We start from the raw sequence: 14,271 nt of genomic DNA, 5'->3' as shown, positions 1-14,271 counted from the left end.
ACATCCATGTTATCGTTACCAGATTAGGCAAGAAAAGCGGATAACCGTTGTTATCTTTTGGAGGCCATTTTGATTAACCTCATTTTGTATACAGATGTTATTGTGAAATTAGGCATTTACTATCGAGGTGGGAATGATTGAATAAGATACCCATAGCAGGGATATATGACTTTATTTATCCATGGAAGGATGCTTGTACCTTTTTAAAGGTGGAATTAAGGATAGAACATCGGTAACTTAAAACGAATCCTAGGGGAATGCATAAAGGTTGGCATTTCACCCTTAATAGGGATAGTATGAGTTTTGACAGTATGAATTGGAAAGGATTAAGGTAATAATAACCTTTAAGGATCAGTGGAGAAATTCTTCAGAAGTATATAGACAATGGTTCTACTATTATTAAATGGTATTGTGATATGCCCTGTATCTAGGGAATACAGGAGGAACGATTGAAGGATAACCTTAGAGGTTTTATAAGGAAAAAGGTAATATTCAAAATTCTCAAGAATGGAAATGGGGATAAAGGAAATATGACGTAATTATAATGATGCCAAGTGGGGCACGTGTTAAACCACGAGAAAGTATGGATCAAACCAGTAAAGGTTGAAATTGTTCTAGGCAATTAGGACTTAAGATAAAAGATGTTCTAAGTATAGTTGAGAGTCAGTCGTGACAGTGATTAACCTCTAAAGACTGAGGCAATAACTTATGGAAAAATGGTGATTTTTTTTTTATTCATCAGATTTTAAGGAATACATCTTCACATAAGCTGTGATTGAAATGAGGTAGAAAATTATTTGGAGGTGGTTAAAATGACATTGACTGTAAGGAAATTGTACTATCAGGAAAGGCCAAAGAGGTGGCCGACACTTTAAAGGTAAGAGGATAATTATAGGCACTTGTGCCAAAGGAATACAGTGATGATGGTTAAAACTGTGAAGGTTGTATTATGGTTTGGAAGATTGACATTCCTTCTGATGACTGTGCAATACCCAACCGTAATAGTAGTTAGTAAAGGTTTAATTCGTGTAATCGCCATGAGCGGGCTATCTATCTCAGAAGATACTATCTTGAGATAAGCCAGGACCATAGTTCAAAAAGGACTAAACAAACCTTTGAGTTAAGTCTTCTATTGAAGGCATATGATTAAGAATGGTATTAACCTGCTATCGTTGCTTTGAGCGAAACTCTTCTGCAAATTTTATCTGCTTCATGTCATGAAAGTACGTCAGAGTTTGGAGTATTCTTCATGAATTGTGATTGGTGGTTATGTTAACTCCTTAGGAGAATTAGATACGAGATGTATGGACTCCGTATGGTTAGTTATTAAGACTTCATGGAAAATGAATGACTACAGTAGGTCAGTGGTGGACCATAGTAAGGCAGTAATGATTCTGCGATTAATGAGCTGATTACAACCGTGAGAGTTGTATTGGAATGGGTGTTGAGATTGAGTACCACTAATCGGGTAGTGGTAGTGTATAAGTTATCATTGATAGACTAATTAAGTAGAGTATCTACCTAGTGAATAATTATTCTTTCTTATCAATAGAGAGTCGTATTATTATACGGGGAAGGTTGCGGTGCAAGCATAGAATTCAAGTAACGATGATGTCTAGAATGAGATCCCAGATTCGATTTTCGATGTCGAGGGAGTTTCAAAGGTGATTATGTATAAGCTCAAGGAAGAGTGTGGGTCCATAGAATGATGGACGGGATAGCGAAAATATTTAGGCATGGGAAATACGAGGCTATAATGCTTGATGCTGATATAAATACGTATATGTTTTGTTCTCCTATGACAAACCTCTATAGTTCAGAGGTAGGTTCCAAGCCAGATATTTTGTGGCAGTATATTTTTTTCATATATACAATTCTCTTCAATTCGTTCTTTTCTCTTCTTTTCATTTCATGTAAGCTGAGAAGAACAACCCTTCCAGAAGGGGAGGTATTGCCGAATGACTATCTATCTGTGTGATAGAAGCCGAGTAGGATACCAGCTATTGTTTAATTGCTTGTCAAGTACTAAAGGCTGGCCACCTTCTGTACTAACTATGCAATATAACAAGTGTTCATGATCATAGTGATCTCTCAACAAATTCCTTTACTTCTATTTGATTGATCAAATTTTGGAAAATAGAAACAACTGAAAAAGGAGTAATAAAGTGGTGGTAGTATGCGGAATGGGAACACATTCGTGATACTAAGGTTGACGTGGTTATTAAAAGGTTATAGAACACTAACGAGCAAAAGTATAACCAGTATAATATTAGGAACGGAAGGTAGTAGCGATTACGAACTGGAAAAGAATGGGTATTGAGAAGCAGAAGCTCTAATGATAAAAGCTATAATGAGAGTCTGTGCAATAGACTTGAAAGAATTTGGAATGATCACTTAATTCGGATTGAGTTATCTTACGACAATAGATCATATGTCATTATCGAGATGTCGCCTTATGAGATCCTTGAGGGAAGATAATGTCGATCTCCCTTATGTTAGGATGAAGTTGTAGAGCGCAAGATGCTCGGACCCGCAGTAGTCCAAAGGACCAAGGATATGATAGATCTAATCAGAGGATAGCTGGTAGTAGCCCAAGATGGACATGATAAGTATGTTGATTTGACACGAAAGGATAAAGAGTATGAAATAGGGGACCTAGTAATGTTATAGGTATCCCTTGGAAAGGATTGATGAGGTTCGGAAAGAAAGGAAAGCTAAGTCTACAATTTGTTGGACCCTTGGATATATTAAGACGTTTGGGAAGTTAGCATATAAGCTAGCCCTAACCCCGAATATGTAGCAAGTTCATAACGTGTTCCACGTATCAATGTTAAGGAAGTGTAATTCGGATGCCAGTCAAATAGGGGCATATGAGCGCATAGATATGCAACCCGACGTAACCTATATGGAGCAACCAGGAAGGGTTATAGAGTGAAAAGGAACAAGTGCTTAGGAGAAGGATTATCAAACTAGGCAGAGTTTGGTGGTAGAACCACAATGTGGAAAATTGACTCGAGAGTTAGAAAGTGTAATGCTAAGAAAGTATCCCCATTTGTTTTCTATCTGATTCCGGGACGGAATCCTTTTAAGGAGGGGAGACTGTAATAACCCCAATTTTTGAGAAATTTTGAAACCCTTATGAATAGTGTTTTTGCTGAACGAGAAAACTTTTCATGCCACGCTATGTAGGGGTTCTGTTATTGATCTTATGGGATATTATTTGTACTCTATGTGGTATATAAGTGTATGTAAAGATCGTCAGAATCCAATTCCGAAGACTTTGATTTTTCCCGGAAATCCACAAGATACGGAGAGAATTGAGTATAAGGTAACAGGATAAAAAGGATTGAAATTAAAGGATTATAGGAGAGGATCATAAAAGGAATATAATATATTGAGAAAGGTTAAGGGAACCTAAGTAATAAGATCCCGGGTATGATCCCTCAAACGATAAACGAGAACGAAAGATAAGCGAACCGTAAAACAAATAAGTGACCAAGAGACAAGCTTGTACAAGAAGCCAGGGATTGTGACATCATCAAACCACAAGGTGTGGACAAGTGGGAGCATAATGACATGTGCAAGGTGACACAAGCATGACATAGAAGGGAAGGAAGTGTGGTTGAATTATAACCACACAAAATCAAGGTTAATTAAGTCATTAACCAAAAACAACACAAAAATCAACCAACCAAGCAAATCATTTCATTTTCATCAAACAAAACACAAAAATATCTTCTTCCCAAGCTAGCTCTCGGCCCATTTCTTAAAATTTGAAGATCCAAGCTCCACCACTTACTATTTAGCAAGGTAATTATCTAAGCTTCCCCATGGATAGTTACATACTTCCTATAAGTTTAAGCTTCTAATTCCAAGCCAATCTTTTTCTATAAATCAAGGAAGAAGATGGTGAATAGTAACCTTCAAGAAATAACTTTAGTTTTCTTGAATTTTTATGAAAGATTAAGGTTATACAAGCAAGGATCAAGGTTCTTTTAGGCATTCAAAGCTCTTGGGTTGTGTTAGGAAGCTTCAAGGAGGTATAAACAACTTTCACCTTTAACTTATAGTTTGAACTTTGAGTTTTGATGAGTTTATGGATGGATTAATGTATATATAGAAATATCCATGTATGAATAGCAAGATCCATGTATGATAGATGGTTTGGTTGGATTTGTGGTGATTTTGGATATGAATCTTGGTTAATGGTTAATGAATCTTAAGTTATGGTTAGTAGATCATGTTTGTGGTTGAATAAGTTGGAAAACCTTGAGATTATGGACTGACTTTGCCTTGATATAAGTTGTGTTTGAGGTATTGATGATGGTTGGGTGGTTTGTAGTGAATTGGTAAAGAATTGGAGTGGTATAAATATTGGTAATCGCGTAAACATAGCCGTCGTAACGTCCGATTTTCTTTAGACTGTTTTGTGCATAACATTAGGACCCGAGGACCCCCTGCTAGATTGTGACCACTGCCATGTTTAGGTAGCTCATGTTACGAGCTTCGTTTTGATATGTAGTTCGTTCGATTCCGATGCACGGTTTAGGAGAAACGACCGTTTCAAGTAACGGCGTTTCGCGAACGAAACTTTTTCCCTCGCCTTACTTTGAAACATAGGTTAAAGACCAAAAAGGGTTAATTAATGTATGAAACATTTATGGTAAGTGTGTTAGGAAGTTGGTAAGACATTCGCGAAGGAATCGCTTTAAAACTCGTAAAGGTTAAATTATTAAAAATGGTGGAGCCGAGGGTACCCGAGTGACTTAAGCGAATCAGTAAGCGCAGAATAAGCGTTAGAGTCTAAGTTAGTTAAAGTATAGATTTACAAGTGACTTTGGTTTAATTCCAACTTACTTGTTGTTTATAGGTTACCAGACTCGTCCCGAGCCATTCGTAACCCCAGTCGCTCAGGCAAGTATTCTATCCGTTATACTGTTGTTGTGATGTATATATGTATATGCATTATCTTGCGATAGATGCATGATGTTTATATTAGCAAATGTTGCGATATATTGTAGCATGTGATATGGTATATATGCATGCCTGTTTCATATTCTTGAAATATATATCTGTTGGTTCAAATGCTTATTCGTTGCATAATACATATGCTAGAGATAAGCGGTATTTGCGTATACCCTTAGTATAGGGACCCAAAGGTGAAAATATTTTCTAAAACCGGGAGTCGAGGATCCCGAGTAGATTTTGTATATATGGATATGGATATATATATATATATATTTATTTATATATGGTTATAGTTTTCCAAACTATTAATCGAATAAGGTTTATTCGATAACTTTAAACTTTATTTATTATTGAATATTATTTCGAATATCATTCGAGGGCTTATGACTCTTTTATATTATTTATTGAATATTATTTGAATATTTATTCGAGGACTTATGACTCCTTTTATTTATTTATTCAATATTATTTGAATATTCATTTGAGGATGTATGACTCCTTTATTTTATTAATGAATATTATTTATAATATTCATTCGAGGTATTATGACTCAGCGTATTTTATTTATTGAATATTATCTGAATATTCATTTGAGGATCTATGACTCCGATTATTTGCTGAGGTATATTCTTTATTTTATTAAAGAATAAGGTGTAAATAATCAAACTTATTTTCGGTTATTCAAATAAAGATAATACTTTTATATAAGTATATCTTTGGTTATTTAATATTCGTTTTAAGTATAAGTTTTAAAACTTCTACTTCAATTATTTTTATAAAGATTATTCTTTATGGGAATATTAATTAAAATAATAATATTCAGTCATTTTCTAAAATATTCTGGGGACTGATTTACTTCATTAAATCAGCCTTACTCCAAACACTCTTTAAAGTGTTTTCGAGTCTTCAAAATGATTTTTAAAAGTCAGAGCGGATCCCAAAACTCATTTTTATATTTAAGATCTTCCTTTTAAGGGGATTTAAATACTCGCTCAAAACCTGGGGAATCCGGCTCTGTGGTGTATTTTATATTCGCAACAAGGTTGCAGATTTGGTAAATGAATTGATTACTTGCCCAACGTTCGGGAAGTAAGCCCCTCTCATTGAGTCGGCATAAGCGACAGGCCGGGGTACGGTCTATTATTGTGTAAGTGGCTCAGTGGGAGTCCATCAAATGCATAAGTGGCTGAGTGGCAGTCCAGCATAGGTCTTAATTATGACCAGGGTGATGACCAGTGGGGAATTGGTCCATCTACTAGTAGAAAAGGTTACTTATTGGTATCTTTGCCTGATCAGCGAGATATCGGGTTTATGCCAAAATTCTTTTCCTTTCCAAAGTTCATTGGATGTTTCAAACTCTGTTCATACTTTACATAACAGAGGTTCCAGGAAATGTTTAAGAGATATATATATATGTGGATATATATATATCGGGACTAAATAAAATATCTCGTAACTTTATTTCATTCAATAATATTTCAAAGATTGAATCTATTCAAATCTTGTCTTGTAGTCTCATCTATGTGATGAACTTTTGAAACTGATTATAACTTGAACGGTGGTAGTTCAAGTAGTATTGGGAAAGATATAAGTATATTGGGGTATTTGGTAACCTCATCTTTTAAACTTATATCTAATTAATAATTGTCTTATGAATGACAAAGATTTTCAGAAAAACGTTGAGACAAGGTTAGATATATGAGATCACCTTGCAACGATATTTTTTTTATATACAGTTATACACTGGGACTTTGTGTATATTATGCATGGAAGAGGACTTCCAATATTTTGAAAAGTATATATGTATATATACTGAATATTTTGCGACTTCATCGCATTAAGATATCAAACTTGGTTCATTTCTTTTGACCAAGACTTTCATGAGTATTATGAGTAGGCTCATATATTGTAAATCATTATACATATTATTTTGGTGGGCTTGCTGCTCACCCTTGCTTTATTTCTTCATCACACAACAACAGTTAGGAGAGATGGCCAGACCCCAGCAGACCCAGCGCAAGCGTGTGGGAAGCGTCACGCGTCTTCCCGTTGATGTTGTAGCTGTTATAGCTGCAGAGGTAGATCTATTGTAGATCAGACCATCTACTTTTGAGAATCAATTATGTATAATTATAACTTGTGGCAGATAATGGCAATTAACTGTAAATTTATCAAGTAATCATTTTGGGTTGTAATAACTTTTAAATTGTGGATTCAAAGACTTGTACTTATTTAAATTTCATCTCTGAGACTATAACGGGTTGTGGTGTGTGTTAGTGTGGGGTCACAGCATAAGGTTATTTATTATTAATTAAGTGAAGTGATATTGTGGAAAGAAAGACCGTGACGACCCGGATCCCCGACCCCGGATCTGGGGGTGTTACAATTTCTATTTTCTTTCATGCATTATTGACACCAGTTATTTTTGTTTTTCTCTTATTTTTGTAGCTGCTAAGGAAATTAATGAGGATAACGTGGCTGTTGTCGAGGAGACCGCGAGGATGAAGAAGGCTCGCCTTGCGGGACTGGACACTCGGAGGAAGGCTACAGAGCCTAGCTTCTTAAAGAAACATAAGGAGCCCATGGTGGAGGTTTTCGCTCAGGGAACTGAAGCTCAAAATGCCCCTATCTCTACTGCTGCTCCTGCCTCCGCTGCCACTGGCGCTTTCCAGCCTTTATGGGGATTCCACCGAGGGGATACTGTGGTTGGATCCACAAAGCACGCCTGGGATTGGTCTTACCATGGTGTAACCCCAAAGGACTTCACTGATGTTGTGGCTGCCCCAGACCTGGAGAGGATAAAGCTCATGGGAGCTCATTCTTTGGCCTCGGTACGTCTCTTTCTTACAACTTTACTTTCTTTTTACTTGTAGCATTCACTTGCCTTATATCTTGGTTTATTGTTTCGTTTCAGTCTAGAACTTCATCGAGCTTTAAAGACCAATCTTTCCTTGACGGACAAACAACTTTCTCTAGAATGTGCTTGATCTCTCTATTAGACACTTCAGCTTGACCATTAGTTTGCGGATGATAGGCAGTAGCAATACGATGATTCACATTGTAGCGCTACATCATAAAAGTAAACTTATGATTGCAGAAATGCGACCCCTCATCACTTATGATCACTCGTGGCATTCCAAACCTTGTGAATATATGTTTATGAAGAAAACTCAACACTACCTTTGCATCATTTGTCAGTAGAGCCTTGACTTCTACCCATTTCGAGATATAATCGACTGCTAGCAAGATGTACTGATTATTGCAGGACGAGATAAATGGTCCCATGAAATCGATTATCCAAACATCAAAGACCTCAACTTCAAGCATCATATTTAAAGGCATCTCATCCTTTCTAGTAAGATTTCCAACTCTTTGGCAATGATCACACCTTAAAACGAACTGATGTGCATCCTTAAACAACGTAGGCCAGAAAAAACCGGCTTGAATAATACGAGCTGCTGTCTTTTCACCACCATAATGTCCACCATAAACTATGAAATGACATTCTCGTAATATCCCCTCCGTCTCACAGAATGGGATGCATCTCCTGATGATCTGGTCAGCTCCTTGTCTAAACAAATATGGTTCATCCCACATGTACCACTTTACCTCATGCAGAAACTTCTTCTTTTGATCCGCATTCATATTAAGAGGCATTATATTGCTGACAAGATAGTTCACAATATCTTCGAACCATGGCTCTTCCTCCTAAACTGTGAACAACTGCTCATTCGGAAAAGATTCGTTGATCAATGTCTTATCATGTGAAGTAGAATCGAGATTCTCCAATCTAGAGAGATGGTCAGCAACTTGATTTTTAGTACCTTTTCGATCCTTGATCTCTAACTCAAATTCCTATAGCAAGAGCACCCAACGAATAAGTCTAAGCTTCGAATCCTTCTTTGAGACCAAATAGAGAATGGCAGCATGATCAGTGAATACTGTCACCTTTGTCCCAAGCAGATATGATCGAAATTTTTTGAAACCAAAAACTATAGCCAAAAGCTCCTTCTCAGTAGTGGTGTAGTTCATTTGAGCTCCATTAAGCTTCTTACTTGCATAGTAGACCACATGAAATATATTATTCCTGCGCTGCCCAAGAACTGCTCCCACTGCATAATCACTTGCATCACACATCATCTCAAAAGATTCTGTCCAATCAGGTGTCGTAATAACTAGTGCAGTTATTAAACTCTTCTTGAGAGTCTCGAATGCCGCCAAGCATTCATCATCAAATTTGAAAGGCACATCTTTCTCGAGTAAGTTGCACAATGACTTAGATATCTTAGAGAAGTCCTTGATGAAACGCCGATAAACACCCGCATGACAAAGAAAACTACGGATTCCTTTCACTGAAATAGGTGGCGGAAGATTTTCAATGACTCCCACATTGGCTTTATCCACCTCAAGGCCTTTACTAGAGACCTTATGCCCAAGAATGATGCCTTGTTGCACCATGAAGTGACATTTTTCCCAATTGAGCATGAAATTAGTTTCCACACACCTTTTGAGCACCGAACGAAGATTATTCAAACATTCATCAAACGAATGTCCAAAGACGGAGAAGTCGTCCATGAACACTTCGACATTATTTCCAATCATATCAGAGAATATATCCATCATGCATCTCTAAAAAGTGGCAGGTGCACCACATAAGCGGAAAGAAACTCTGCGAAAAGAAAATGTGCCAAATGGACAAGTGAAAATAGTCTTTTATTGATCTTCTGGTGTAATGCAAATCTGATTGTAACCCGAATAGCCATCCAGAAGACAATAATACTCATGACCAGCCAACCTGTCAAGCATCTGATCGATAAATGGAAGTGGGAAGTGATCTTTCCTTGTGGCTTTGTTCAACTTTCTGTAGTCCATGCATACCCTCCATCCTGTGATTGTTCGGGGGGGGGGATGAGCTCGTTCTTCTCATTTGCTACCACAGTAATACCTCCTTTCTTAGGTACACATTACACGGGGCTCACCCAGGAACTGTTAGAAATAAGATATATGATTCCTGCATCCAGCCACTTCCGAATTTCTTTCTTCACCACTTTTTTCATGATAGGATTAAGTCTTCGTTCTTGCTCAACAGTCGGCTTGCTACCTTCCTCTAGAAGAATTTTATGCATGCAATACGAAGGGCTGATCCCTTTTATATCTATGATAGTCCATCCGATGGCCGATTTGAATCCTCTCAAGATCCTCAAAAGCCTGTCCTCATCACTACCTGAAAGGTTAGAAACAATAATAACAGGCAAAGTTAATGCATCACCTAAAAAAGCATACCTCAGGTGTTCAGGCAATGGTTTAAGCTCCAAAGTAGGTGCTTCCTCAATAGATGGTTTGAGCTTTCCCTCAGCATTCTTAAGATCAGTAGTACCAAGAGATTCAAATGGCATGTCTAGATTTCGCCTCCAAGGAGAAGCATTTAGATATTGTAATTACCCATTTCCTTCCTCATCTTCACTGTCAAATTCCCCCACTAAGGCTTTTTCTAAGGCATCAGACCTTATCACATGATCAAGTTCTGAAGTTACCGCGGAATCAATCAAATCCACCTTGAAGCACTCCTCATCTTCTATAGGGAATTTCATCGCATTGAATACATTGAATGTCACATCCTGATCTTGCACCATCATAATAAGTTCACCTTTTTGCACATCTATCAAGGTACAGCCTGTAGCTAAGAAAGGTCTTCCCAAGATTATGGGAATCTTCTTATCTTCCTCGAAATCCAGAAGGACAAAGTCTGCAGGAAAGATGAGCTTATCCACTTTTACTAACACGTCCTCCACGATGCCTCGTGGGTATGTAATAGAACAATCAGCCAATTGTAGAGACATATAGGTGGGCTTTGGATCAGGCAAATTCAGCTTTTTGAAGATAGACAACGACATCAGATTGATGCTTGCTCCCAAATCGCAAAGGCACTTGTCGAAGGACAACTTGCCAATGGTGCAAGGAATGGTGAAGCTACCTGGATCTTTAAGCTTTGGAGGTAATTTTTGTTGCAGCACAGCACTGCACTCTTCGGTTAGAGCAACGATATCAAGATCATCCAGTTTCACCTTCCTTGAAAGAATACCCTTCATGAATTTCGCATAACTAGGCATTTGCTCCAAAGCCTCAGCAAAGGGTATGTTGATGTGAAGTTTCTTGAACATCTCCAGAAACTTACCAAATTGCTTATCCAGCTTTTGTTTTTGCAATCTCTTAGGAAAAGGTGGTGGAGGATAGAGGTGTTTCTCCCCTGTATTACCCTCAGGCAAAGTGTGTTCAACAATAGTCTTCCTTGGTTCCGCCTCTTTCTCTTTTGGCTTTTCTTCTTCATCTACAACTTCAGCTACTTTTACTTTTTCAGCATCAGCAACTTTTCCAGACCTTAAGGTAATAGCTTTGACTTGCTCTTTATCTTCCTTTCTTCCTGGCACTTCAGTATCACTGGGAAGTGTGCCAGGTTGAATATTGAGCACGACATTGGCTATTTGACCGATTTGATTCTCCAAGGTCTTGATAGAAACAGCCTGACTTTTTTATAACAGCTTTAGCTCCTCAAAATCAGCACTAGAAGGTGAAGCAGCACCTCCTTGTTGAGGATATGATTGCCTTTGAGCATATTGCTGAGGTTGCGGGAATCCAGGTCGATTAAACTGTTTACTTACACCTTGCTGATAAGGTTGCTGAACAGTATTCTGAGTATTGCTCCAGTTGAAATTGGGATGATTTCTGTTATTAAGATGATAAGTAGCTGGCACAGGTTGCTGCGGTCGCTGATAATTGTTCACATACTGAACATATTCATTAACAAGAGAACACTGATCCGTAGCATGAGAGCCTGCACAAAGCTCACAGACCATAGCTATCTGATTGACTCCATAGTTGGCTAAAGAATCGACCTTCATAGACAGCGCTTAGAGCTGCGCTGCAATAGCTGTAGCTGCATCAACTTCCAGTATACCTGCTACTTTCCCAGGCATCATCCTTTAAGTTGGGTTTTGATGCTCGTTTGCAGCGGTAGTTTCAATAAGATTATAGGCTTCAGTATATCTTTTGGCCCACAAGGCGCCTCCAGCTACTGCATCGAGCATGGGCCGCGATTGGGCCCCAAACCATTGTAGAACCCAGTGATCACCATCCAGTCAGGCATATCATGATGTGGACACTTTCTCAACATCTCTTCATAGTGCTCCCAAGCTTCGCACATAGATTCTGTTGGTTGCTGCGCAAACTGGGTAAGAGCACTCCTCATAGCTGCAATCTTGGCCATTGGATAGAACTTCACCAAAAAATTTTGCGCAAGATCTTCTCAAGTAGTGATGGACCCAGCTGGTTCAGAATGTAACAAGTCCTTAGCTTTATCCCTCAGAGAGAATGGGAAAAGCCTCGGCTTGATAGCCTCATCAGTAACACCATTATATTTGAAAGTACTACAGATCTCGACAAAATTCCTGATATGCATGTTGGGATCTTCAGTCGCAGCACCTCCGAAAGAAACAGAATTCTGCACCATCTGAATAGTGCCCATCATGATTTCAAAAGTATTGGCCTGAATAGCCGGATGAAGGATGCTTGACTGAATATCATCAATTTTAGGCCGAGAAAAGTCCATAAGAGCTGGATCTGCTGGAACAATACGATCACCCATGATTACCGGTTCTTTCTGCTCACTCTCTTTATCTGAATCTTCAAAATCTATCTTCTCTGGAATATCAAAAACTGAGTCTGTCTCCTCAACCGTATCTAGAGTCCTCTTGCGAGTGCGAGAACGTGTTTGCATAAACGCTCGCTAGAGTACCTGAAACACAGCCGGAAACAATAAGTAACAAGTCTTAATCAATGAGTCCTAATGACCACTGATGGCAAGTACATAAACTAAACAAATTAACACCGAGTCCCCGGCAGTGGCGCCAAAAACTTGTTAGGCACAAAGTATGCACTAATAATTCACGCAAGTATACGCGTTCGCAAGTAATATAGAATGATTTCTAGTTCGTTCCCACAGAGACTCAGACTAATTATATTTAATTAACACTCACTCACCAATATATGATTACTTCTCAATGTCAAGACAATAACACTTAAAGTTGATTAGCTAATTATTAACTACAATTAACTACGAGAATAGGACACTTAAATAACACTTGAATTAACAATATTAAACACACATTAGATCATAACTTCATTACTACTTCATTCAATAGTTATTGTTATTATCCTTAGCATGTAATGGTGATGATATAAATCGAACAACACGAAACTGATAAAAGCCAACTTTCATTGTACAAGTACCATTCTACCAAATATCCACAATTAAGATAAAAGTTGAATAGGCATCAATTATGTTGAAACCCTATATATCTACAGAATTTGACAACATAACGATTTAAGCGCAAGTTATTCATTATTATTACACAGGGCAAGTAAAACGGTTAGAGTTACCCACTAATCATGCATACACTACATGAACCTATGCTAGCATGGCAAGTTCTAAATCTCAAGATTAACTGTCGCTTCACAAGCGATTAAAAGGCTATCTTATATGTTCACGATACACATAAGACGAATAAGAACAACCTATACTAGATATCATACAATCATCACATACCAAGGTATTAAACAATTAACTAAAAAAATCCATAGTAAATCTGCTACAACTCCATGATCACGATTAGCCCATGATAGAACTCATCGTTACAATGGGTTCATACGAAAACATGATAATAACATGACAATATAAACTAATAGAATACTTATTAAAACCAGAGTACGTCACAAGAGTATTAAGGTTCAAAGTAAAGAAAACTAGCATCCATTGTTACAACGAATAAAAGAATCACAAGATAACGTATGCTTCCTCTTCTTCGTTGCGGTGTGCTAAAACAGTCTTCTTAATCTTCTCTCCTAGCTCCTTGATTGATTGATACTTCTCGCTTGTTACTTCTTATTGTGAAAGGTCTCTAAATATTACTTATATAGAAGTCCACAAAAATCAGCCATCTCAGAAGTCCAGTAGAAGTTAAATTATAAAAAGTAGATTCTGAATTTACGACCCCAAGCGGCCGCCCCAGATCTCCAGGTGGGCGCCTCAGCTCCCAAGCGGCCGCCCTAGATCCCAGGCGGGCGCTTGGCATGCTTTTGGAAAATTCTTCTTTCTGGTCCTGATTTTGCTGATTTCTTCGCACAACTTCCCGTAACTGATTCCATGTACTTCCCTAGGCTTATTATGATGAAATTTTCCTACATATATAAGTTATACCCTGAAATGCAAAAACACTAGAAAAACGCATCAAATACACAAAATACTTG

This window comes from Apium graveolens, chromosome 4 (genome assembly GCF_009905375.1).
Source record: "Apium graveolens cultivar Ventura chromosome 4, ASM990537v1, whole genome shotgun sequence".
NCBI classification, from domain to species: domain Eukaryota; kingdom Viridiplantae; phylum Streptophyta; class Magnoliopsida; order Apiales; family Apiaceae; genus Apium; species Apium graveolens.
The sequence above is the reverse complement of the archived record's forward strand: the minus strand, read 5'-3'. Positions refer to the sequence as shown.